This window comes from Falco naumanni, chromosome 15 (genome assembly GCF_017639655.2).
Source record: "Falco naumanni isolate bFalNau1 chromosome 15, bFalNau1.pat, whole genome shotgun sequence".
NCBI classification, from domain to species: Eukaryota; Metazoa; Chordata; class Aves; order Falconiformes; family Falconidae; genus Falco; species Falco naumanni.
In genome coordinates this window covers 3,358,892-3,384,235 of record NC_054068.1, presented here as the reverse complement: position 1 = coordinate 3,384,235, position 25,344 = coordinate 3,358,892, and the positions used below count along the sequence as shown (strand labels likewise).

The 25,344-nt window shown below is 51.3% G+C and overlaps 1 long non-coding RNA gene across 3 annotated transcripts; it reads left to right on the top strand.

The window, feature by feature from the left end:
- The first annotated feature begins 677 nt into the window (after positions 1 to 677).
- Positions 678 to 24,694, top strand: LOC121098137. 3 transcript variants are annotated; one of them, XR_005831185.1, is made up of 4 exons: positions 678 to 759; positions 12,229 to 12,366; positions 18,131 to 18,298; positions 22,847 to 24,694. It is a non-coding gene; the product is annotated as an uncharacterized LOC121098137 (long non-coding RNA). The 3 variants fall into 3 exon arrangements; XR_005831183.1 differs by lacking the exon at positions 678 to 759 and adding an exon at positions 895 to 1,043; XR_005831184.1 differs by lacking the exons at positions 678 to 759; positions 22,847 to 24,694 and adding exons at positions 895 to 1,043; positions 18,572 to 19,414.
- The last annotated feature ends 650 nt before the right edge of the window (positions 24,695 to 25,344 follow it).

Here is a 25,344-nt window from a genome sequence, read left to right as displayed (position 1 = left end):
GCCCCGCCCCGGCTCTAGCTGGGCCGGCGCTGCCGGTGCTGCGGGGAGCTGCTTCCCATCGCGGTGGCTGTCGAGTCTGCCCCCGGCCCCGCCGCTCGCCTTGTACTTTATCTCTCGCAGCGGCGTCTGCCGCTCCTTGACAGACGTAAGAGCGGAGCGGAGATCCCCGCCCCGACCCGCTCCCCCACGCCCTCCCGGGCGGCCCCCTCCGCCGCCCTGTCCCGGCCCCCCTCCGCTCCCCGCTCCCAGCTGGTGGGCAGCTTTTAAAGAGCCCTTTCCACGCCGCCCTACCCGCCCCGGGGGCCGCATCCCTGCCCAGGACGGGGCGGGGGGGGGCTGTCCCACGCGTGACCGCGGCGCCGCGTGGGCAGCCCCCCCCCCCCCCCATCCCCCTGCCACCTACTGCTGAGAACCACGGCGGGGGGGTGGGGAGGGCCGGGCGGTGCGGCCCGGGCTGCGGGCAGCGCAACTTCCGCGGGCGGCGGGGGCGGGAGGCGCTGCCCGGCCGCGGCCTCCGCGCAGCGCGGAGCTTCACCCACCTCAAACCCCCTCTTCGTGCTCTCTTTTAAGCTCGGCGGGCCCGGGCAGGATGTTTATACTGCGCAATGTAAACACGGGCTCGGGGGTGCTTTAATAAAAAGAAATCGGCGAAAACTCCCGCTGCCGCTCGAAATGCCCTTTTCTGCCTGCGCCGCCGCGCCGGGGATGAGAGCAGGCGTCGGACCCCTCGCCTGCTCCGAGGCTGCTCTAGGGATGAGGGTGGGTTGGTGTTTCGGTTTGTTTTTTCGGCTGGGTGTGTTTTGGGCTTTTTTTTTTTTTTTTTTTTTTTTTTTAGCGGGGGGGTGGATATAAATCTGTGCTGAAGTTTTGCAGTTGAATCCTAGGAGCCTGGTGCTCAGCTCCGGCGGGTGCCACGGGCACGCACAAGGGGTGGGGGGAAGGAGAATAGGAAGGCAGGGAGGCAAAGACCCCCTTCTTTACCCTGCCCCCCCAAAAAACACACCCTTTTGAACCTCGTCCCGTCAGGAGACCTGTCACTTAAGGTAAGTCGTTTGAAACCTTTGTCACCTTCTTGTGAACCGCGCGTGGAAACCTGCGCTCCGGGGGGCGGCAGGGCGGGTTGCACGGCTGCAGGAGCTTTCAGGGCTGCTGGCTGCCGCAGAGTACTCCCTTGCAAGACTGGGGAAAGGAAGAGGGAAAGGAAGGGGAAAGAAAAGAAAAAAAAGAAAAGAAGAAAAACTTCCCCCCCCCCCCGCCCCCGCCCCGCTGCAGGCCGCAGCGCAGTGCTGTGGGTCCGGCCCCCTGCACCCTCTGCACAAACAGCGAGCGGGGGACACCCCCCAAGCCCCCCGTCTTCCAGATTTGCTTTTAAAGTTTTTAATGACAATTTAATACCTTTTAAAAGAAAGATAGATACCGATCGGGTTTCCAAACTCCCCTCCGCGTTATTCGCGAGCAGTTGTGAGCAGCCTCCGGGGCGCCTGTCACATCTGTGATACAACCAAGAGGGATTCCACATCAGGGGCTTTTCTTTTTCTCCTTTTTTTCTCCTTCCTCCCCGTCTTTCTTTCCCTTTCCCATCCTCTGCCCCCTCTCCGAAAAATAAATCCTGCCGAAAGCACCGGCCCTCCTGTTCCCGGGGCAAGGGGGGGAGGGGGGGGACGGAGGCTTTGGGGACAGGGACAGGCACAGAAGAGCCCTGGACGAACCCCAGGCCAGGGGCAGGTAGCCGAGGAGGGGGTGAGAGGGGGTGGGGGAGTTATTTCTGGAGCTTTTCCTTTGAGGAAGAGGAGAACGGGCTGCCCGGGCTGTCGGGGGAGGTGGCGGCCGCTGCGCCCTCCAGTCCGGGGCCGCGGAGCAGAGCGCGGAGTGGGGTGGCTGCTCGTCAACGGGGGAAAAAAAAAAAAAACCAAAATGCTTTTTCGGAAAGTGATCACCTTTCCTGGCTGCTTACAGCTCCGGGGCAGCTGGTTCAGAATAAATCCTCCGCTCCTCGCTGTATTTCTTTTTATTTTTGTGGAGGGAGGGCATCGCTGACCCTGAGCTTTGCTCCGCATCGAATTCCCCGAGCATCCCCCCCCTCCCCAAGACGCCAGAAGGGTAGGTTTCTTTGCTTTACACCTCTCTGCGACTGAATCTTCCCGATCTGTCCCCAAAACACCCGGGGATGAGCTCGAAACACAACGTAAAGAGCTCCTGTAAAACCCGCGTTCAAAACCGTCGCCACCGGCAGCGTTTCCACTAGGAAATAAAATATCTCCGAGCACAAAACCCAAAACCTCTCCGTGGAAATCAAACCATTCCCCTTCACAGACAACCAGCCCCTGCACCAGTGCCCCTTTCCCCCTCTCGCAGTATCTTTTTGGAGTGCGAAGGTTTGGTTTCCTCTATATTTATGATAGCCAGCAAACGTTAAAAATGGAAATATATCGCTGCGGGTTTTATAGGCCTTGCCGTGGGAATAGCAGGAAGGTTGGAGGGTTTTACACCGAGCCCCTGAACCGGGGAAAGGCGAGCTTGGGGAAGAGAAGCCGTGCTGTGCCTGATATTCGAGGGGGGTGATGGTGTGCGGGTGGACGGGACCCGCTTGTCCTGGGGTTAAGGGGGGTTGGGTGGCCTAACTGCCCCCCCCACCCCCGGCAGGGGAGAGATGCAGGGAAGGGGGAAAAAAATGAGGAGAAGACGACAATAAAAGATCATCTAGAGCAATTAGCCCTGCTAATCCTGGCACCGTTTGGAGCCCGTTTTGCCGCCCTGGCCCCGCATATTCCCCGCGACCACCCCCGAGCCCCGCCACGCTTCCCAACCGCCACCCCCCCACCCCCCCCCCCCCCGAAACTCGGCAGTGTTTTGTGTAAAAATAGACAAATCCGAGCTTTCTTCCTTTTCCTGCGCCGAAGGTATTTTTACTAGCTAATTGCTTAAGTGAAGTCAACTTTGCAACCAGGCCGGGTGTAATCCGAGTATGGAAATGTATATAGGTGGTATTGTTATAGGCGGGCTGGGTGCTGCTCGGAGAGGGGCCGGGGTGTTCCTGCGATCCCGGACCACCCAGGGCGAGGGGAGTGACCGCCTCATGTCCCCCTCCCCGCTGCCCCTGCTTTGCATTAACACCACCCGCAGGACACCCCCCCACCCCACCCCCCCGCCTCCCTCTTGCCCAGCACCATCCCTTTTCCCTCGGCTCTTTTTTTTTTTGTTTGTTTGGGGTTTTTTTTGTTGTTTTTTCTTTCTTTTTTTTTTTTTTTCTTTAAGTCGCGACCATCCCCGTGGCCGCTGGCTCCAAATCCGTAGCAAAACGATCCCTAAAGGTTTATTTAAGGCCGAGGGGGTACGTTCAAGCGAGGGGCTCAAGGCTGGGGACATAGGCGCTTGGGGGTGGGTGGGTGTCGGGGGGTGAACGGACCGAGGGAGAAGTGGGATCTGGGGGGACACACGCACCCCCAAACCATTTTTGCGAGTCCATCACACGGCAACTCTTTGCCCCACGCGTGTGCGTGTGCGTGTGCCCGGTGGCAGACGGGCCCTTTCCCGGTGGCAGCCAGAGCCCAGCCCCGGCCCCCGGGCACCCCCCGCGGGCAGAGCTCGGCCGCCGGCTCCGAGCGGGACCTGCGGGAGCTTTTAGGGAAGAAGAAGCCGCAATCGGGAGCAGATGCGAAGCGGAGCTGCCGAAGCACCTAAGGCGGCTGCGGGGAGGTGCGGGCTGGCTGTCAGCCGTCGTGTCTCAGGCAGAAGTTCAGGCTTTGGTCAGAAAGGGGGGAAAAAAAAAGGAAAAATCTTACACGTGTCCCCCCCCTTGTCACCCTTTCCCCCCCTCTGCCCGTCCCGAGACTGCTCCCCCCCCCCCCCCCCCCCCCCCCCCCCCCAGCCCACATTTTCCATGACGTCCTTCGATGAAATATTGCAGCACAGGAATTTACAGCCCTTTTCAGCGCTGGATTTTTTGGGAGTTTTCTGGCAGGACGCAGTCCCAGCAATACAAATCGGTTCCAGCGATAATAAGCTCCGAGCGCTACCACTTAGGCACAATCGCTTCCCACAGAGATCTTGAAAATATCAAAGTATTTACATCCCTGCTCAGGGGCGGATAGGTTTCCCGGGGGGGTGGAGGGGGGAGGGATGCTTTTGGACTAACTGGGATTCAGAGCGACCTGGGTACCGGATGAAACAGCGGGGCTGAGCCGGAGTAGAGCTGGGACCAGGCGAGGGATGCTCCCGGCCATCCCTCAACAAATTCGCCCTTAAAGACAGCTCGAATCGTAAATTCAGGTGTCAATCCAGAGGTAAATCCAGGCTGGCATTGCTGAGACATCCATGCTTTCTCGGACAAGTTTTCTTCCCTGGGGGCTCCTCCAGCGACAGGGCCCGGTGCTGGGGATGCCCCCGAACCCCAAAGAGGACCCTTGGGAATGAACACACACCCCCAACCCCACCCAGCTCCTTGGCAGAGCAGTGTGGCGTGCAAATAAAATTAGTAGCCATTTCCAGCTTTTCTAGCCCCAGAGCCCGGGTTAGCGGTGAAATGGGGACAGCGAGGTCGGAAAAACATTTCGATCCGCTGAGCTTTTTGGGGTCGGGAATCCCCTCCAGCCCCCGACGGCTGCAGGAGCGACAAGCCCGGCCGGGCCGAGCCGGGCCGGGGAGCCCCCTCCAGACGGGGAGCGCGAGGGGCTGCCCCGGGGCTCAGCCTTATTTCCAGGCTGACTGAACATTTTCGTTGTTTTCTTCCCGACTTTAAACCAAAACCCCGCCGAAGTCGCACCGACGTGCCGATGCTAGAGGAGCGGTGTGTGTGCGTAATTTTTAGCGGCGGGCAGGCGAGGGCCCCCGGCCCCCTAGTTTCGGGGTATCACGCAAAACGCGTCTGCACGGAGAGGTGCGAGAAGTTAAAACGGAATAGCCCAAATCAAGGAGAAAAGGATTATTTTCTTCCACGGGTACTAAACCCTGCGGGGACGGTATATTGCCGGGCTGAGTAACAGCCAAGCTGGCGGCTTCGTCTACTAAAGATCGCGGAGAGATGTGAAAAAACAAACCCGCCGGGTCTGGGGAAGGATCTGGCCTCCCTGTGCTGGCCCTCGGTGCTCAGTCCCGGGGCACAGCAGTGCCTGGACGTGGGGGCCCGCCCGGCTGCGGCGAGGTACCCCGGGCCGGGGGTGCAGGCAGCGGGATCCCTAAGGGGAAAAGCCCGGGACGGGGGGGATTCGCACGGTCTCTGCCACCGTGCGGAGCCCCCAGTGGGTCCCCGGTGCTGCGGGTGGGCTCCTCGGAGGAAAAAGAACCTTGTGTAGCACCGTCCTTCCTGAGGCAGGAGCATCACCCGGCTCCGAGGGAGGAGGGGGTGCCAGCACCCGGGGGTTGCCCAGGGCAAGTGTCCCTGGGGTCCCCCGCAGCCACCACCCCTTATGCCTTGTCAACTGTAGAGTGGGGAGAGGGGGTTGCGGTGGCAGAGCCATCCACGCAGGACGCGGCGGTCCCCCGTGGGGAGGGATGCGACAAGAGGAGCGGCTGCCAGCGAAGGATGCTAAGGGCAAGGCTCCTCCGGGAGGGCCGGGCGAGGCTGGCACCATCTCCGGGTCGTGACAGCGACCTGCCAGGAGGTACCGGCCCACCCAGGTACCTGCCCGGGGGAGGAAAGCCCCCGTAGGGTCCTGGCGTGCGAGAAGGTCCTGGTGCAGCAGACGGGCTTTGTCCCTCTGGGCTGTGCCCACGGAGCTCCCACGCTGCTTGCAAAAGCGGCTTTCGCTGGAGGGACCCCTGGAGCATCCCTCTGGGGGAAAAAACCCCAAACTCACCCGTGGGCCGTTTCCCCGAGTTTTTTGCTGCAGGGAGAGGGACTGGGCTTCAGAGCGGCCTTGCAGCCCCTGGGATAAGGGGCAGCACGCGGCAGGCGGAGGGGGGGACTGCACTGGCCAAGGCAAAGGCCCCCGGCCCGGGTCGGAGGGGCTTCAGTGGGCTTTGCCTGCCCATCCCGGCGGGACCTCCCGGCCAGATCCAGCTCAGCCCGCACAGCCACCACCTGTGTCCCAGGGCAACCTCCTGATTTTTTAAACCTTTTTTCTAGAATAAATCCCGTATCTAAATTCTATTCCCCCCCCCTTCCCCATCCCAAAGCGGGGGTTCGGGACTCGCGTTTTTTGTGAAAAATCCCCGCTATAAATAACTGCAATTCTTCTCTCCCTGCTCCCCTCCTTACAGAGACCTAGGGATGCCTTTCCTTGGAAGCTGCCCCGGCAAAACCTGTTTCACATCGTTATTATTATTATTATTTTAAATAAGTAAACACCCAAGTAATGATGTGGAGCCACACTACGCGGGGTGCTGCAGATTCGTGACCCCCTTTCCTTCGCAGTTACCGGTGGAGAGTTAAAAGACACCAAAAATTGGTTAATCATCTTTCCCACCTCCTTAGCAAAACAGCAGAGCGCCTAGCAAAACGATCCCTTTTGCACAACAGGTCCCTAGTTAAATATTATAAGCGATTTTGGGGGGGCTTTAAAAAATGTTCTGCGGGGAACAGCGTGGTCGGTTGGCATTCCCGGGAAAGATGCTCAGTGGATACTTGAAATCCCCGAGCCAAGGTGGGAAGGCGTCCCGCAGCGCTGGTGGTGATGTCCCGACGGTAACCGATTTCTGCAGCAAAACGGTTGCTTTTTGCGAGAATCGGGCTGATAACGGGAACGGACGCATTCACCCTCCCCTTGCGCATCTCGGTTTCTTGGGGAAGGGGATGTGCGTGTGCGAAAGCCGGGGAGGAAAGGGGAAGAAATCTGTAAAATAACCCCATCAAAACTGGCGTAGAACTCACGAAAAATTCGAATAACGAATCCAGCAATGGTTTTGCTTTTCCTGTTTTCAGAGTCGCTCACTGAATTACAAACCGCCCCAGCGCGTTTCTCACAGCACCCTCAGCTCCGCGCCCTTAATCTCCCTTAAATTCCAGTTCTTAAAATATACAAAATCATTTTACATCTAACCCCCTTAAAATCGATGAATGAGGGAATTTCTGCCTGGCCGCCAAGGCACTGGAGGCAAATCACCTTCTCCAGCAGATTTTGCGGTCTACCTGCGAGGAAAGATGCTGCCCGAGGGCTTGGGTTGCAGCACAGTAATTTTTCTCGCAGGATTATTCGTTTCCCCTCTGGAAACGATTGAATTCGAGCGCTTCATGCAAAGCGCCGCGGGCTCGGGGACCTCTGTCCCCCATCAGCCGCGTCTCCCCCGCCGGAGTGGGGCTCCCGTGGGGCCGGCGGAGCTGTCGGTGCTGGGGGCAGAGGCAGCCCCGGGCCGCCCGTTCCCCCCCCCCCCCCCCCGCCACGCGTGGGACGGGGCGAGCCACGGGCGGTGCCGTCGGGGCGCGGTGCTGAGCCCTTAAACCCGCTCGAAACGTGTCTGCGCAGCCCGGCGCTGGGAGGGAGGGGGTCCGACCCCCGGGGGTGTTCAAACCCTCTCGGTAAGGGTCAAACGGCGGGGATTAAACTAAATCCAGGCGAGCTGTGACATTGGCATGGCATGGTGGGAAAGGACATTTTCTTTACATCGGGAAGAGGCTCCAGAGCAGGACTGGAGCGGAGCCCGGGGTCTGGTTTGTCCCCCAGCCCCGGAAAATAGAAGTGCCCCCAAACACTGAAATAGATCCATGGGTATATAGAGAGTGTGTGTGTCCTGGAGGGGAGAGAAGGAGGGAGAACAGGAGAGTGAGCAAGAAGAAAGAACAGACCAAACTACACACAGTAAGGCAGAAAGAAAGACATAGGGAGAGAAAGAGAGAAAAAAGAAAAGGAGAGAAAGAAAAAGAGATAAAGAACGAGAAGTAACAAGAAAGACAGAGAATATGAAAAAGAGCGAAACAGGAGAGAAAAAGAGAGAAATGAAGACAGACATGAAAAGCAAGAGAGTGAGAAAGAGAGAAAGGGTGAAGGAAAGAAACAGAGGAACAGGGAAACGGAGAGGCAAAAATGAGGGAAACAAAAATTAAGAACGAAAGAGAGAAAAATAGAGGCAAAGAGAAAAAATAGGAAGAGGAAAAGCTGGAAAGAAGGAAAGAAAGAAAAGGAAAGAAAAAGAGAAAAAGACGAAGAAAGGAGGGGAGAATAACGGAAAAAGAAACAAAGAGGGAAACCAAAAAAGAAAGACAGAATGAAAGGGAGGAAGGAAGGAAGGAAAGGAGAAAGGGGTAGAGAAAGGAAGGAATAAAAAAGGGAAAAATGAGAAAAAGGGAAAGACGAAAAGAGAAAGAAAAAAGAAAAGAGAACGGCAGGAAAGGGGAGAATGAGAGAGAGCACGAAAGAGAAAAAAAAAAAAACAAACGCAAGAAAGCAAGTACGAAAAGGGAAATTATTTTCCTGCAAAACCAATAATGAGACATCGACAACCCAAGTTTTCCCTGGAAAGCTGGGCTGAGCCGGGAGGGAGCGGCTCCTGCGGGTAGAGCAGCGTGGCCGCGGGCGCTGCCCGTCCTGCCCCGTCGGGGCCGCGGGTACCTGCCGCCCCGGCCGCTCCGCCATGCCCGCAGCCCTGCCCGCAGCCTGCCCGCAGCCTGCCCGCTGCCTGCCCGCTGCCTGTCCGCAGCCCTGCCCGCAGCCGCCAGCCCTGCCCCGGGCGCCGCCGAACGGCGGGAGTACCGGCCCGGCACCCCTCTGCCCAGGGGGGATTCCTTCAATGCTTTATTGTTCCCTTCATCTTTCCCCGGAGAGGGGAACTGGCAGTGCGGGACGGCTCTGGATACCCCCCGCGCCCCCCGGGGCAGGGACACGACCGGGACCGCGGTTGAGCACCGGCTCCCGCGCAGCTGCGGTCCCGCCGCCCGTCGGGGAGCGCGGCCGCCCCGCGCCCCTCGGACCCGGCTCAACCCCGCGGCGCGACCGGCTCCGCGTTTGCTTCACCGGCTTAGTAGGTGGCCGTGTATATTTTTGTTGAAGTAGTGTTTATGTTAATGAAAAAGGCTGAGATTACAAACAGACCACTGAATGCCCGGGATGTTGCTGCCGGATTGGTCTAAGCTGTGTATTTTAAACCTAATCAGTTTTTGGAAGCAAATACGACTTTTTTTAAAAAAATTATTATTTTTAGTGGAAAGACATTTGGGTTCTTTGGGGAACCCTGTGCTGCCCCTTCCCTCCGGTGTCAGGGCTGCATTTCTCGGTGTGGTGGGGAGGGATGGAGGAGGGTTGCAGTGAAAAGCATCTCTAAGAATCAGCCGTAAAAAACAACGAAAACGAGCCCTGGGCTCCTGGAGGAGGGCAGGGGAAGGGGGCGTTCAGCTCGCCCTCCCCGAGCACCCCCCAAGGATGCAGAGGGGTTCCCGGTGGCAAACGGGGCATGTCCCCCAAAATGTCAGCTGTACGGGGGGACAAACATCGGCTGTGCTCAGGGGTTTGTCCTTGCCGGGTGGAGCCAGGCATAACCTGAAATTTGCTTCAAAACCCCATGTAATTTACCATTTGAGATGGTAAAAAATGATAATTATATATAATATAATTCCAGTCCTTTTAAATGCTAACTAAGCATGAATCAATTAGTCAATTTACATAAAAAGAAAAAAACAGAAGTTTTTTTTTTCTTTGGGGGGGAAGCAGCTATCCATCTCATTACTTTGATTTCAGGATCTGACTTTGGCGTCAGTCTCCTAGTTTTCTTAACAAAACCCCCTCTCTCCAAAATTATTCCTGCTTCCCCCACTATTTCTATCCCCATCTGCTTTGGCATGCTTGAACTGTCGATAGTTAAAAAGATCAGATTTTTACAGACTTTTTTCCCGCCCCTACTAGATAATTTCCCAGCACGGAGGGATCCACTTTGGGAGCGGGTTTCTCCCCCCCAGGAGCTCTGGGAGCAAATGTGTGCGCAGCGTTTGGCATCTCCCTCCTTTTCAACACTTTCCTTTTGTGGGCAAAAGCTCTGGGTGAAGGAGCCTCTTCTGCAGGGACAGGCGGACCTGGAGGATTTGTATGTTCAGATGTTTTACTACTGTTATGATTCCTCATTGACTCAAGCACAAAGAAAATCAGAGTGTAAACAAGTTGCTGTTGGAAGGGGATGGGAAAAAATTTGGGGTGAGTGAAAATGTAGCAGGGAAGGGATTAAAAAAATAAAACAAACCAAAGGAAAAATGGGAAAATGCAAAAACCCTACCCAAATTTTTCCCCATGTAATGGCTGTGCTGTGCTAGAGCTGCAGGGGACTTCTTGCCAGGTTTGGGAGGCAGAGGAGTGCTCTGAAAACAGCTTTTTCTCCCTTAAAAATATCCTTAGGGGGTCAAACCTTGTGGGAAGGGGAGATTCCCAGCATGGGGCTTAGTGAAACCAGGAGGAGTTTCTTTGTTCTCTCCTCACACCTGGAATTAGCCTTTATTCAATTATGCTTTTCTTTGCCCCCCTCCCCTTTTTTTTTTTTTGGGGGGGGGGAACATTGTTTTGTCCCAGTGACATTCAGCCATTCTGTAGGAAGGATTCTCGGGACAAAAAAAAAAAACCCAAACCCAGTAGAGCAGATGGCTTTGGAGAAAATGTCACCAAAAGTAACCCTGTGCTGTTAGAGCCAGCTAGGCCCTGTGTATGTTGGGGGTGAGGGTCAGCAGGGCAGGGGGTCCAGGGGTCCCCAACCACACAGCCCCTCACTGGTGCCTGCCCTGTAGCAGGGACCTTGCGCTGGTCACTGCGGGCAGCCCGCGCTGGGGACCAGCTAAGGACGGGCACACAGGGCTGTCCCCTACCCCACCACGCACACGTGTGCACCCACGCACCCCCACGTACACATGCTCCGAGACCACCTCCCCCCCAAGCCCCCATCCAACCGTGCTTCTCTCTAGAAGCACTAATGATGCTGCAGACCAGCTATGCGGTGTGAGGCAAAAGCAGATGAAAGTGATGTCACATTAATGTCAGCTCACAACTCGAGCCCACACAGCCTTGATTGCTCTTATTAATCTTGCCAATTTGTCTGTCAGCACTTGGCTAATCCCTAAATAGCCTCCCAACAGGTGCTTTATGCTTCCGCCACATCCCTGCTCCCCGGCACCCCCCGGGAGCCCCGCTTGCCCTCCCTGGTGACACCGGCTTTCTCCTGTCCATCTGGGACCGGCTCTTTTCCCCGGGGAGGGCTGGGGGGGGGAGAGAGGCGACTTTGCAGATGTTGTTTAGTCTGTCCCAAGAGGGGTCGGAGCTTTGGGCTTCCCAAAAGGAAGTGATGACCAGGCAGAGGAGATGCTGGAGAAACTGGGGGATGTAGGGGTGGCAGAGGGGAATCACCTGGGGGTGGGCAAACCCTCTGCATGGGTTACCCCCACATGGCAATTAGAAACAGCGCTTACAGCACCCTCCGTCTCAGCTGTCGCAGGACAGCAAGCCACGTTGCTTTTACTTATCGTGGCTTTGGTGGTTTTACTGAGAGGGAAGAGAAGATTAAAACAAAAGGTTCGAGCTGAAGTTGCAGTGGAAAAGCCACGTTACACCCTAAGCAGTTTAATCCCGCAGTTAAGCTGTGGGTCGATTATTTCCTTTAGTACGCTATCAGAAAATCCACTGGCTTTTACAGTGCATATTTAGCCATAAAGTACCAGTCATGTATCGAGTAGAAAACTAAAATTACTGTGTTGCAAGGCTTAATCTTCCAAACTTTGTTATTTAGCACAGTAGCCTTAATCACAAACCACAAGTTTTGTGTTTAAGACTATTAACCGCTAAACCCAATTAACTGCTAAACCTTATTAACTACTGAAGTAGAGTCCAGGCTGCTTTCCTCTACCTGCATTAAGATTAAAAAAAAAGAAAAACTTTTGTTTCTGTTTGGCAACGCTGCTGCATTAAATGGTTCGCTTACAGATTACAAACCCTGTGCATTGCAGTGGTCTCCTCCCGCGGTTCACCCGGGAGATGCTCTGGTCTGGAGGAAGAGCTGCCAAACCCGGCTTTGGTGCAGCAGGCTCCTATTTTATATCCGAAGTTGGCTGGGGCTATTTCCAGCCCTGTGCTCAGCACAGCAGGAAGGAAGAGCTTTCAGGAGCATCTTCAACCATTTCTCCAAGAGCCTGGTCCAAAGTGGTCCGAGTCACCGAGGGAAGTACACCCGCTAATTGAGCTCAGGGCTATTCATCATTAACCCTTGGGTGCTTCAGATCAGATCCTAAAAGCTCTCTAAAAATACCATTCATGACTGCAAGCTGTTTCATTCCATCCTGACCTGGATATATTATCAGGACACAGATATTTTTTTTTTCTTTCTCCCCAGGACATTTATTTCATCCAATAAGACTATCCATCACGGCACACTGGAACCGACCTACGATCTGAGGATATTCTTAGATATGCAGCATGTCAGGAAACGGCTAGCAGCCCTGCATGATGCAAATATTTGGACGACCGAGAGGTAGGAAGGATTGTCCAAATGTTTACTAAAGGCTGTTGATAGCCTAAGGATTTATAACTAGTGCATAATGTCTGCCCCCACACAGCTCCTCTAGCAGGTGCATCCAGTTTTAACATGACACATGGTATGTGTGCGCTCTGGGAAAGGGGATGCAGGAGAAAGCCAGTTTCGCAGGTCTCGGCTCCCTCTCCCCAGCTCTGTTAAGCTGCTTACTGGTTTGGAGCGCATGGAGCAGCAAGATGGGAGCCCAGGATCTGCTCCAATGATGCGTGCCCCTGGTAACAATTCAAACCACTACTAACATTTAAAAACAAAACACGAGCATCAAACATGTTTAGTTGGAATTTCCTAAGTGAAACCAATGCTCTGAATTATTTAGGCCCATCAAAATATTCCCTGTCACCCTCCTTCAGTGCTGTGGTGGAGGAAATTCATGACATTGTTCTAGTTATTGTTCTTGGCATTTCACTTCCTAATTTCCACCACCGGGATTTGATCTCTTCTGTCTCACAGTAAGCCTTAATTGCTGCTACAGGCATATCAGAAGTGCTAACAGATCAGTTTTAACCATTTCTGGTGTTCAAATATCTACAGCTTTCCAGTAGTGGTGCAGAGCCTGCTGGAAATGTCTCATACCTATTGCCCTCTACCTCTGCCCTTCCAGCCAAACGAGGAGTGTACATCCAATATTGTCCAGGCTGACTGACTAGAGCTGGAGATATAGCCAAGGGAAGATTTAGTTCCTTGCCCAAAGCCAACTCTGGTGCCTTGATACCCCATCCTGTATCCTACTGTCCTGATGCCACTGCCTCAGCAGGGATCTGCATCATCCAGAGAGACCTCAGAGGGCTCTAGCCCAGTCCTCTGCTCAAAGCAGGTCCATCACCAGCACTAGACTGGGTCAGCCATGGCTTTGTTTAACTGAGCCTTGAAAACCTCCAAGGACAGAGTCCAACAACCATGAACATTGATAGTCCAGGTAGCAGAGGAGCTGTCAGTGCGCTTGTGTCCATCCCACCAGGTTGCCAAGCTCCGCTATCAAAGCAGCAGCTGTTTTGTCTAGAAGCATTCCTGCTACCGTGTTATTGAGAAATAATATCCTACGAAATGGGAGACGACAGCAGAGAGTTGAGTCACTCAAGCCTGGTAATCACCTTCCTCTCTGCTATTTTGCAAGTTTTAACTATGCTGGGAACATGAACGCTTGCATTTAGCGCGCTGCAGATGCCCAGACAGCCTGCTTTTCTTAGTAACGAACAGCAATTGTATCTGCTGCAGAAAAGCCTTTAATTCATTACAGCCCCGGACTAGTAGGAGTTTACCGACTTCTCAGATGGGGAATACAATGACCCTATTGTTTTGCCAAGGGAAGATTTCTTAGTTGCATGCTGTTGCATAAACTGTATGTTTTCTATTTGTTACCTGATTCAGTTAAATGAGCTTCCTTAGATAGGGTTAAGACCATTTGTGGTCCTCACTGCAGCAGCAAAAGAAACAGTTGCAAGCTGTGCACCAGATTATTAGTATTGCCTCTTTTGGTTTGTTTAAAAAACTAAGAAGAGAACTTGGTGTTCTTCTAGGGAGAAGAAATTGCGTAAGAAAGTATATGGGGAAAAAGAAGTAAGTGCTCAAATTCCAAAGTCATCTGTTTGCTTGATGAACATTTTTTTATATATTAAAAGAAGTCAGCCTTAGGTTTGATGTCATATCCTCAGTGTGACCTTAGATGTGGAGTCATAATTCAGACTAATCTAGACTCTTCTTTCCCTGAATGTATTTCTCAAGAATTACCCACCAGTGCTGGAAACACATTGGCCAGGCAAGGCTCTTGAGCTGTCAGCTGGTGCAAAGCCAGAGGGATGCAAGGAGGAACCAGTTGCATCTGGAAAAGTGGCTGGTTGGTAGCTCCAAGTTCTCACTGGGGCTGGTGGCATCTGGACTGGGTGTCCCAAGGGCCAGCACGGCAGGTGTAGAGGGACCAGAGGCAGGGCGTTAGCTGCAGCGTTGCTTTTACTGCAAGAGCATCTGTTTCTGCAAATGCACGTGCTGCTTATCTTGTGGTCATACTGTGCACAGTCCAGAGCTTTCCTGGTGGTCACGCCAGCCATGCTTATCCATGAGTATCTTCACTTTTTCTTAGCTGTGAGCCTTCGAGTTATATTTGCACTCCAGTGGGGATGAGTTATGGGGCTGGAAGAGTCTTCCTGCAGGTCTCCTCCTTCCATGGAGACTGGCCAGGGGATCGCATACTGGTGTGGCTGGCTCTCCCCTTTCCCCAGACCCTGGCTCTGTGTCTGCAGCACGGTGGGAATGTGAGGGATTAAGTGAAGGAAATGGCAGGCTGGGCTGGTGGGGACACATACACCAACCTCCCATCAAACTGCATGAAGAAATTCCCCCTGGAGAGAGAATTCAGGCTCTGTCTGTGTTATCTTTCCATACTGCTGGGTCTCTGGGTTGGGAACTCACACCCTCTATCCCAGCCAGCTGTTTTGTGGATGGGTTATGTCTTTTCAAATACTGTAGAGACAGTAATTTTGAGATTACAATAATAATAAAAAAAAAAAGAGTAAAAAGATTGGATATAAGGCATTCCAGCCCAGAACTGCAATCCTAAAACCTTGGTTTACCTGTTGTCTAAACCTAGAAGCACCCATGCTGCGTGGGGCAATCGCAAACTCGAACACCCCCATCAGAAGAGAGAACCTGTTGGTGATCTACTGCAGATCTATTCTTTAGTCTCTGCGACAGAGCAGTTTTAGGGGAGAAAGGCCACCAATACCAGCTTTCAGCGAGGGTGTTGAGGGATGGAGGCCACTCTTCTGTTTTTTAGCATTCACTGCTCTCTTCCCAGCTGGCCCAAAACAGTTGCATCTGGAGTTGCTGGCTCTAGGAGGTGTATGCTCACCTTGGTGGGGGAGAGGTTGATCCTTTTTTAAAGCCCTGACCCTCCCTAAGCCCTGAAATTTAAGCATCTCATGTGGGCTCTTCTTACTTGGAAGTGCTGCTGCTCTTTGTCTCACCTTTGCTACTGAAGTCCAACCAGGAGAAGATTGAAAAACCAGTAGGATTTGGCACAGGGTTAACCAAAACAGAAATAAATGATCTCAGTCCCTGGTAAATTCCAGTGCGTTTGGGCTTGGAGAATGGGAGCGATGGCTTGTGGTCCAGACCAGCATGGTGCTTTTAGCTATATATAATCAGATGTTTTTCTAAAGAAAATTGTTACTGACAGATTAAAAGGTTTTTATTCTAAAGGCTTTCCCCTGCCTAATCTGCCAGGGAACATGCAAGACTGACTCAGACTCTGCTTCCTTGGAGTAAATCACAGCATGGGGCTGCCTTATCTCAACCGGAGACCCTGCACAGGAATGTTGCACTGTCCAGCCCTCAGGCCACCCACCCCTGATCCCAGGCATCAGCATCTGCTCCAGGCCCAAGCTCTGACCCTTCAGAGACATATTTTTGCAAGGTCAGGAGGTTGGGTGGCGAAAGGGGAGTGGGGAATGGCAGAGGGAGAGTTGAGGCTGGCTCTGCAAAGAGCTTTCAGGGGGATGTTTACGCTGGCCATTAAGTGCAGGCTTGAGCCTGTTCTCTCCAGATTTGCTGCCCATCTGCGTCGTTTGCATGCAAACATGCATCAGGCACAGATGCAGTCCCAGCTTCAGAGTCTTCTGGATGAGGGTGGCCCATGCGTGCTCTGCACCCTTGGTCCTTGGTCATGCAGCTTGGTCCAATGGGACCAAGGACGGATCTGGTAAGGCAGCCAGCCCTACTAGGCATCATCTTACCCTTTTGTAGGGCAACAAGAGTGCTTTTAGCATGAGCTGCAGCTGAGATGCTGTGGTATAATCAAAGGAAAGTATAAATAAGCAGGGGAGCATGTAGGAGAAGGGGAGAAACAGCTCTGTCAGATGGAAGTAGATGGGTGTCCATCTCAGGTGGATGGAGCTGCAGCACTGTCTATGGCTTTCATCCATCACAGAACATTTCTTTTTGTGCCATGTTGTGGTACTCACCACCTGCTAGCTTGTCAGTAGAAAGGGTTACAGAAAATACCATTGCACTAGATAGCTAGGGTCCTCATACACATCGATGAAGCATTCACCCCTGTGCAAAAGTTATCCTTGGGATTTATGGTCAAAAAATGATTTCATGTGAAGCGTCACTGTGAAATTTCTGTTGCATTTGTCTGGAAGGGCCAACTAACTGGCTTCATCCAAGAAATAGCTGTGGAAGGGGTCACTGAACGTGGGCTGACTGTCAGGAACAGGGAGAGACTGTTTCTGTGGGCATCACAGTGCCTTCCCAGGATGTATTTCAAGAGAGGGAAAGGGGAAAAAAAGAGAATGCTCCAAGCAAAATTCTGATTTTCTGAAGTAGCTAAACTGAAATCAGGTTGTTATTTTTTGCACAACTGCTTGTGTATAAATCCTTTGTGAATGAAGGGGAAAATGTAATTTCCTTTTCTCTAAGGGCTGGTACCAGTGAAGACTCCAATCCATTGCCCAGTGAAACAAAGAAACAGGGTCCAATATGGAGGATTTTACTGTGAATTCCTCCCTAACTACTCATTAAAACAAGCTACTCCAGCTCCTACTGAGCCTTTTAAGCAAGTGGTTCATTTTCAGAACTGAATTTGTAAGTCTGAAGTCTGGGAAGTCGGCCCTGCCCATCACCCAGCCCAGGCTGCACCTCACTGCCGTCCTGTCCCTGTCCCACGGAAGAGCCTCGGGCTGAGCCATCTACTGCAGCATCCACGAATTAAATTCCGACTTCAGCCCTCGCTTTCCTCTGTGGCAGAGCATGGGAGTCTCCCTTCCTCCCTCCCTCCCTCCTGTCCTCCCTCCCTCTCTCACCGTGCAGCTGCTCAGCTCTGCGAAGGAAAGGCTCCCAGATGTGCTTGGGAGGGAGCGGGCAGAGTCCTGAATTCCACTCCATGCCGGGTGGACTCTTTGTATATTTTGTTTTAAGGAGAAAATATGTAGAGAGTCCTTGGAGAAAGGCTGAGGACCAGGCACGTCCCTGTGAGCGCAGTAACCACAGGGCTAGGAGGTCTTGCAAGTCATTTGCCCTTGGCTCACCCTTTGCCTGCAAGATGGACCCGTGGCTGGCAGGCAGCCCTCGGCACCGCCAGCAGCTGAAGTCCATCTGCATCACACAACAGGTCCCTAAACCCTTTCCTGGAGATGGCTCAAGGTGACCAGCTCCTTTGAGAAAATGAGGCTTTGCTCAAAAGCCAGTAAGTGCTGCAACACCTAAACACCCACGTTTGGTATTGTTGGCATTTTTGGCTCGTAAATGATGTGCCGTATCAGCTCAGTAAATATTCACACACTCGTAAGCGTTTCATGGAGCTGGTTTCATTGCATTTTAAGTGCATTTAATTGTGGTACTTGGTAGCTACTTGATTATTGCATGAGACAATACATTTACGAAGTGTTGGCCTTCATTTAGTTAATCACTTCATTGGTGTGTAATATGAAAGAGGGTATGAAACTAATTGTTTCCATGGAAACAGGAACCCAGCAAATGATTTCATATCGCAGCTTGGCAAAAGAAAAAGAAGAAACTTCTGTAATTGTTCCCATTAACCAAGCGCAAAGGATTCATGCTCAATCTCTACTACACTCTGCTTGACTTCTGCTGTGAATTAGGGGACGAAAAGTCATCGCAGAACCACATAAAAAAGCACCGAAACAAGCTGTGTTTTATTGAGTATTTGTAGTTCTGCCACCAAACCCATTTCCCTTCTGCTTTACAGGTTTCTGGCCAGCAGCACCAATGACTGTCATGGCCAAGCCTCTAATTCGGAGATGTCATGGACAGGGGCTTTAATCATGCGTGAGCTGTGTGCGTGCAGGAGGAGGGAGGATGTCCACGCTGCAGGACTGAGCTGTGGGTTGGAGGCAGGACAACCCTCACCTCAAGGGTGAGTGCTTAAGGAGTGTAGGCAAGGCCAGCTTTTGGAGCAAGTAACTGAGGTGACCCTCTCCAGCCCCGGGCAATCAAGATAGACTGCCATGCAAATCAGGCTGCGTGCGCCCAAAATATCCCAAACCTCACCTTTAGTGAGGTTTTCCCCTCTTCTTCTCTAGGGTGTACTGATTGCTGGGTCATCTCTAGGGCTTTGCTGTTGTAGAAACCCCCAGTATCACTGTACTAGAGAGACTCACATTTTTCACTTCTCTGAATTTGCCACCAGACCAAGATTTCCTCATCCCAGGCGTCCCAGCGAGGAGCAGCAGGTCCTAGCAAGGTACTTTATGGTTATGGAGCATCATGTGCAAGATCAGCCAGGCCAGTTTTAGTAAGACCAATGGTTCTACAATGCCATGGGGTGGGCTGCCTGTGCACCCATGTGGAGGTGTGAGCATCCCACACACCCTCCCACCCCAGGGTGAAGGCACCTGCACCATCCCCTCATTTGCCTGGGGATTCTGCCCCTAAACGCAGCCCCATCATGCACAGGGATGTGGCAGCACAAACCCCATCCTGGCTACCAGGCCAATGGCCACCCAACCCCACCAGCTTCTCTGGATGGACCAGGAGACATGGACCTGCTCCATCTCAGGAACCACCATAGAACAGGTTCCTCACTAGGCTAATTACTGCTAATTGTGCCACTTTGCTATCTCACCAGCCTTGCCCTGAACAGGGCTGATAGGGTATCAGTGAGATAAAGAGCACTCAGCACAGGTAACTGGTGAATGTGGGACCTGCGGTGGGGTGAGCTGCCTTCTGGAGGGGTTATCTCCTGCTGAGAGCCTGAGGCACCGGCCTCCTGAAGGGGGACACGGTGGTCCTAAGGGTAAGCGGAGGGAAGCTGCGATCGGCACGCTCCTCAAAGCTTTTTAGGAGGTGCTATAAGGGATTTTGGTGACTCAGAATTTGCAAACACTGGGAAAGCAAGCTGGCATTCATTTTATAGTAATTCTTTTAAATTTACTTAACATGCAGTTTGTTCTTTTGAGTGGTTTTTGCTGTTGTTAATTTAACACTCTAGAAATGAAGGTTTCATCATTTCTCCTCCCCCTCCCTTCCTTTTTCTTTTTCCCCACAAAAAAAATAAATTATGTTTTTTTCACAAACACAGTATCTCTCAGATCTTTTCTTATCTTTTACCACCTCTGCTGACCTACGCGAAGTAATTCAGCTCCTACACCGGCCTCAGAACTAGGTAGGAATCATTAACACCTGCTTACCAAAGAAACTTGGACAAGGTATTGTTGTTGTTCTGCAACATTTTTCAAAGATCACTTGCAACAGAAGACCAGAAAATTTTGCAGCCAACTCAGAGACAAGTCTTGTGTGTAGATGTAGTTTCTGGCTGTGTGTGTAATCACACGTCACCCTTGGCAGGTAAAACACACCGGTACACAGTGCCTGGCCGTATCAGTACCTACGTTTTGTCTCACATTCTGTATCTTGTAAAAATGAATAGAGCACCACTACTTCATCTGATGGATGAGTCAACAGAGCTTGTTCATGACTATCAAAGTCAATGGCAGGACAACTCACACACTGCAGAAATCTGCTAGGTCCTCTAATCCAAAGCTTGGGATATTTTCCATATCAAGTATCTACATATACGAGCAATGTAGGAGAGACAGATAGGCAGGCAGGCAGACAGAACATTTTCTTCCTCGAGGTACCTCAATCATCTGCTTTTCCTTTTACCCTGCAAGTCCGGTCCGCTTTCAGTTTGGTTTAAGTTACCAAAATTTCTCAGCTTGTTACAGTAAAGCTCATAACAAAGTCTGTGGCCAGCTCTTTCTTTGATAATTCCTTTCCCCCCATTTGTTTATCTCAAGTACTGAGCTTTGTTCCAGGCCCAAAACCAAAAGCCTTTCTACCCTGTTCTCTTCTTGACTTGTTGCAGATGTAACGAAATAAATCTTTAGAAAGAACAAACCTTCACTTCCTCTCTCCCGTCTGATTCAGTCACAAAGCCCAGGAAAGAAAAATAAATCACAGTGTGAGCTTGCCCAGTCTGGAAGGATACCATGCCTAGTCCTGTAGGCCACCATTCCAATCGGACGTGTCCATCCCTTAGAGAACTCAGCAAACACATCAGCAGCATCAGCCCGTGCTGTCATGTGAAACCACCCACGCAAAGCAAAGCCCCGTGCGTTGCCGTGAGCTGGATGCCCATCTCACCCCCCTCTTCCCAACTCTCCGTGTTATTTTTCCCCTCATGATCTGACAACGGGAAATAGATCTGATCACCATGGAACCCTCGTTTTGAGCATGGCCAGCGTCAAGGACCGACCAAGAACTTGTGATCAGCCTGAGCTGAGGCTGATGTGAAGGTCATCGGCAGCAGCAAGCTGTTGGTGCCTTCCCGGAGCTTGTCCCCTGGACACCGAAGGGCGATGGGTATCGCTGGCTTTTCTCACAGCCCCACCTGTGGCTCTGTCCCTCTCTTCTCCCCCTTGCTGCCCTCCTAATGCATTTTAAACTGTAATCAGAAAAATCAGCTGCAGGATGTGTTTGTTTTTGAAAAGTGGCCGTAGCAAAGAGGTAGAAATGTGCCTCCAAAGGGAATTTCTCCTTCTGAGAGATGTATCCACGTAAAAGCTGTGTTGCTCTTCCATCAACCATTAAAGGAAGGCTCAAACGATCTCTAAGCACAACCAAATTATGGTGGCTTGCCAAATGGATGTTTTCAGCTAACGTGCCAGAGATCCCATGTATGTTCTCCTACCCTGTGGTGAAACACACCAGCCCGAAGCCCTTTCCCAGTGCCCACTTCACTTGGCATTGCCTTGGGCTAGTACCAGGCAGCCAGGCACAGCATCCTCACCACGGGGATCGCAAGTGAAGTGGGGCACAGGCTTGTCTGGATCTGCCTAACCATCTCGTCAGTTGACATGGATCAAAGTTAAAGACAGATGTAGCTTTAAGGTGGGGAATATTGGAACTGTATAAAAGGGATGATCTGGATTTACACCAGGTAGCATCTGGCTTGTTGTTTTTTTATTCTTTCAAAGGTACTGGGGGGAAGATGTACAGAACCATGAAGGGTGTTGAAGTCAGAAGACATCTGGATTATGCCTCTAGTCCCAGACCTGCGTTCTGGATGGATGAACTGAGGGGTTTCTTTCTTTTTTTTTTTTTTTTCTTTCTTTTTCTTTTTTTTTTAATTTAAACAAGAGGTCTTTGCACATTTGAAACAATCTGTACAGTTAGCATTGAAGAAAGTGTAATTAGACACTTCGAGAACTGGAAGAAATTAACTCCAACCACAGACCGTCACTCAGACTATTACTTAATAATACTTCCCAAATGTGCAAAGTACTTAGTTTTAGAATAACAGGAAAGAAGTAAAACTTCTCACTGAGAGCAAAGGCTTTGGCTTGGGAAGTGTGCATGGAAAAGTCAAAAGCCACCGTGCTCCAAAGCCAGAAGATGCTCGCCACCTCCCACCACCGAGGTGTACCAGCGTGCCAGGCTGGGCCAAACCTGCTCAGCCATGGTGCTGGGCTGTGAAGGATGTGGTTCATGCTCCACAGCCTCGTGGCCCTTGAATGGCTGGAACTGAGTCAACGGGAGCGACCAGCCTGAGGTGCAATGAGCTACGTGTGAGAAGATCGCCTTCAGTTTCCAACATGCCAGGGAAACCGCTGAGAAATTGCTGTTTTCCTTCTTCTCCAGCACCAGGCAGAGCCGTTGACTCACCCCGCACTACAGAAGCCTGGCTAGAAAGAGATTATTGTGATTTCTGCCCGTTTCTTTCCTCACTACAAAAGGCCCCATTCATCTGGGCTAATTTTGAAGGGCGAGCAAGGGGTATCAGTAGCATGAACTGTATCTGAGTGTCTCAACCACATTTCAGCAAGCCACGCTTGTTGGCCAGTCCAACGCGGTGAAATAGATATCTTTCATTTGAAGCTTTTTAGTGGATCATTTCTCTGATTTTAAACAGAAGTATCTTTTCTGGCCGTGGCAAGTTTAAAAAGTCCTGACGAAGCAGGGACGGCCATTTTCATTGCAAAAACAAGAGGCCTTTCAAAAAGTGGGGGGAAAAAACTTGTTCTCGCAGCAGATACGTGTTTCTGCTGCTGCAATCAACGCACCTAGGCTCGCCTACCTAAATGCACCCCACATACATGCAATAAGGCCATGTCCAGACATTGAATCTCTTGCCTTATTTCAAAGTGCTGAAAAAAATGGATGTTAAAAAAAAACCAAACCCATACATGATGCCTTATATGCTTAACTGCTGGTCTTTGTGAAGCACAACTGGGACTGCCTGTGTGTGGGAAGAGCTACAACATAATTGCTTTCAGCAGAATATCACTGTAGTCTATAATTAAAATATATGAGGTTGCCAGTTTCAAAATTTTTAAGTGATTTCATCTGTATTTGGGTGATTATGTCTCTCTGAGTGGCTCATTTAAAATGATACTTCTATTTTCAGCACATAAAATGGTTGTTGGGCAAAAAAGAAAGGTAATTTTGTCTCTTCTTCTTACAGTCTCCAAGAAAGCGCCTAGGGAAGGCTGGAGAGGCAGAGCTCAGACTTCAATGACATGTCCCATCACCGGGGAAAGCCTTGGTGAAAGCTGCTTGTGAAGTGTTATTCCAGAGATGGAGTGGAAGGTGTCGAGAAAAAAAAAGAAAAAAAAAAATCACTAACAGAAAAATCTGGCACCTCCTAAATCACAGTGACAATTTCAGCACAGTGTTTACGCAGGGTAGTAAAAATAAATTGCCTGAGACTGATTATACCCACATGCCACTCGCCAGGCAGCAGGGATGTCCCGCAGTATCGGAAACCAAACACGAGGAAACACGTGCCAGTGGCAATCATCATCAGTGCGACAGCACTGGGGCCAGGACTGCCTTCTCCCCAGCCCCAGCAAGTGGAAGCAGCAGTGGGAAAAGGGATGTGTCGCTTCCCCCTGCCACTCGGACATGATCACATGAAGGGTGGCTTTTGAGGCCACCACAGATGAGGAGTCCTGCAAGGACTATGGACAAATGAGCAATGTGGTTATCAAGCTTTGATAAACCGCGCCTGCATAGTCATGAAACCCCTCTGCAATTTCTCCCACAGGTAGGACCTGTGAGATCAGCTGGGGAGTCAGCAACTCCATCCCTGTCCTCTCTTAAAAAGCCCTCATGGTCCACCCCGTTTGCAGCCAGACCTACCCAGAACCTCAGGCAAAAGCAGAGGGACCTCTGCTGCAACTTCATTAGGAACAACAGCAGGGGAATGTCCTGATCCCATCTTAAGGAGTGAAACTCAGGGCATGTCTGCCCTTAAAATATAACCCACAAAGTGTCCCAGATTACCACGGGTGGGAGATAGCCCTTTTCTCATCCTCATCATAGAGCCCTTCAAAGCCTTGCTCTCATTTCTGGTCTTTCTCCACAGTAACCTCTGTCTTTAAGAAGAAGTCTGTGCCCCAGGAGCCGGGATGGCTCCTCACAGTGACAGTCATAGGGCATGGCTAGTTTTGGTGGGATTAATCTCCCCAGAAAGCTTGCAACTCTGATGTTATCCTTTGCTGGGGGCTGTCGTGGCACCAGTTATCTGCTGGGATGCAGTGTCCCTGCAGAGGTCAATGAGCCCCATCCCTGGTCTAAAAAGGTTGCATTGTACTGATGTAACAGAGGGGGTAAAAAAACCAGAGAGCAAGAAACTCAGCACAGTTAACACAGGCGCCCACGTACAACGATCTCCAGCAGAACAGGGGCTCTGCGGTCGATATAGCTGGTTACTTCAGCTGGTGGGCTGAAGGGCCAGAGAAGGCAATGCAGACACTGAATTACCTTGCCAGGGCCCTGTTGCTCTTAAAAAAAACAGGGGAAAAGGCAAGAGGTAAACCCTCTGGAGAGCAATTTTGAGCAAGGCAGGTCAGCACCAGTGTACTGAATGCAACATGCAACAGCTTTCAGGACACCCCAATGATACAGATATATCAAGAATAAATTCTGTGCTTATTCCAGTCACTTGTAGGTGTTGGCTTTGAGTATGTGTAAAATGTCTTGACTTCGTGGCTTTCAGCAGAGTGATAAACCAGCTAGAGATGTGCTCGGTTCCTCTTGGCGGATGCCAAGGCCAGCCATGCCTCAGCGCTGCTGGGGAGCATCGCCTTCCCGGTGCAGGAGGGATGCACACCCGCGAGCTGCTAAAGGTATGCGTGGCATGCAGCGTTTTTGATCAAAATAAGTAATATAAGAAGGCAAACACGATAGCATCGCTGTTATAATTGTAATGAGTCACAAATGCTATTTTGATGGTTTTCTTTGAAAGAAATACACAAAACCCAAGCGATTTAATTAAAGATCTCCAAGGCTTTGTAATCAGCATGGCCACAAATGAAGGCAAATCTACTTTCATGTGGCAGAATACAAGAGCAGTTTTCCCATTATAATAAAAGGAAAGAAGAGAAAAAGACATTTTAAAGACTTTTGTTTATAACAATACTAGGACATGACATGAAGGACCTATATCCCCCATGTGAGAGAAAGACTGTGATGAGCTTAGATAAAGCACGGAGGGTTCGGGTTTTTTTTTAATGGTTTCTGAATACATGCATTACATTACACATGTCTGCTTAACACTGAGCACATCTCCAGGGAGTTCTTTGGCAAATGTGTTTGGGAACAAGAAAAGGAAGAAACTCCCAGGGAGTCAGACACCAACAGGTAGCTAGAAACATTCACCCAGCTCAATTCCTGAAGCTTGTTCTGAGCTTTTTTCAAAACAAATGCCCAAAGACCAGGACACAGAAGCAGTCTTTGAAGCTGCTGAGATCTTTGAATCAAAGAAGTAGGATGGGTCACTCAGCAAAAGGCTTTTATTTTTGCCAAGCAAGCATGGAGAAAGTGAGCATTTTTGACCTAACTGTGCATGGGGCTCTGACCACCTGGGACTGATCTGCTCGGAGGAGCAGGAAACACTGTGAGGCTTGACCTGATAGAAATAGCTACTGTTTCCTTTGCATCGTACGGCCACCGAGCCTG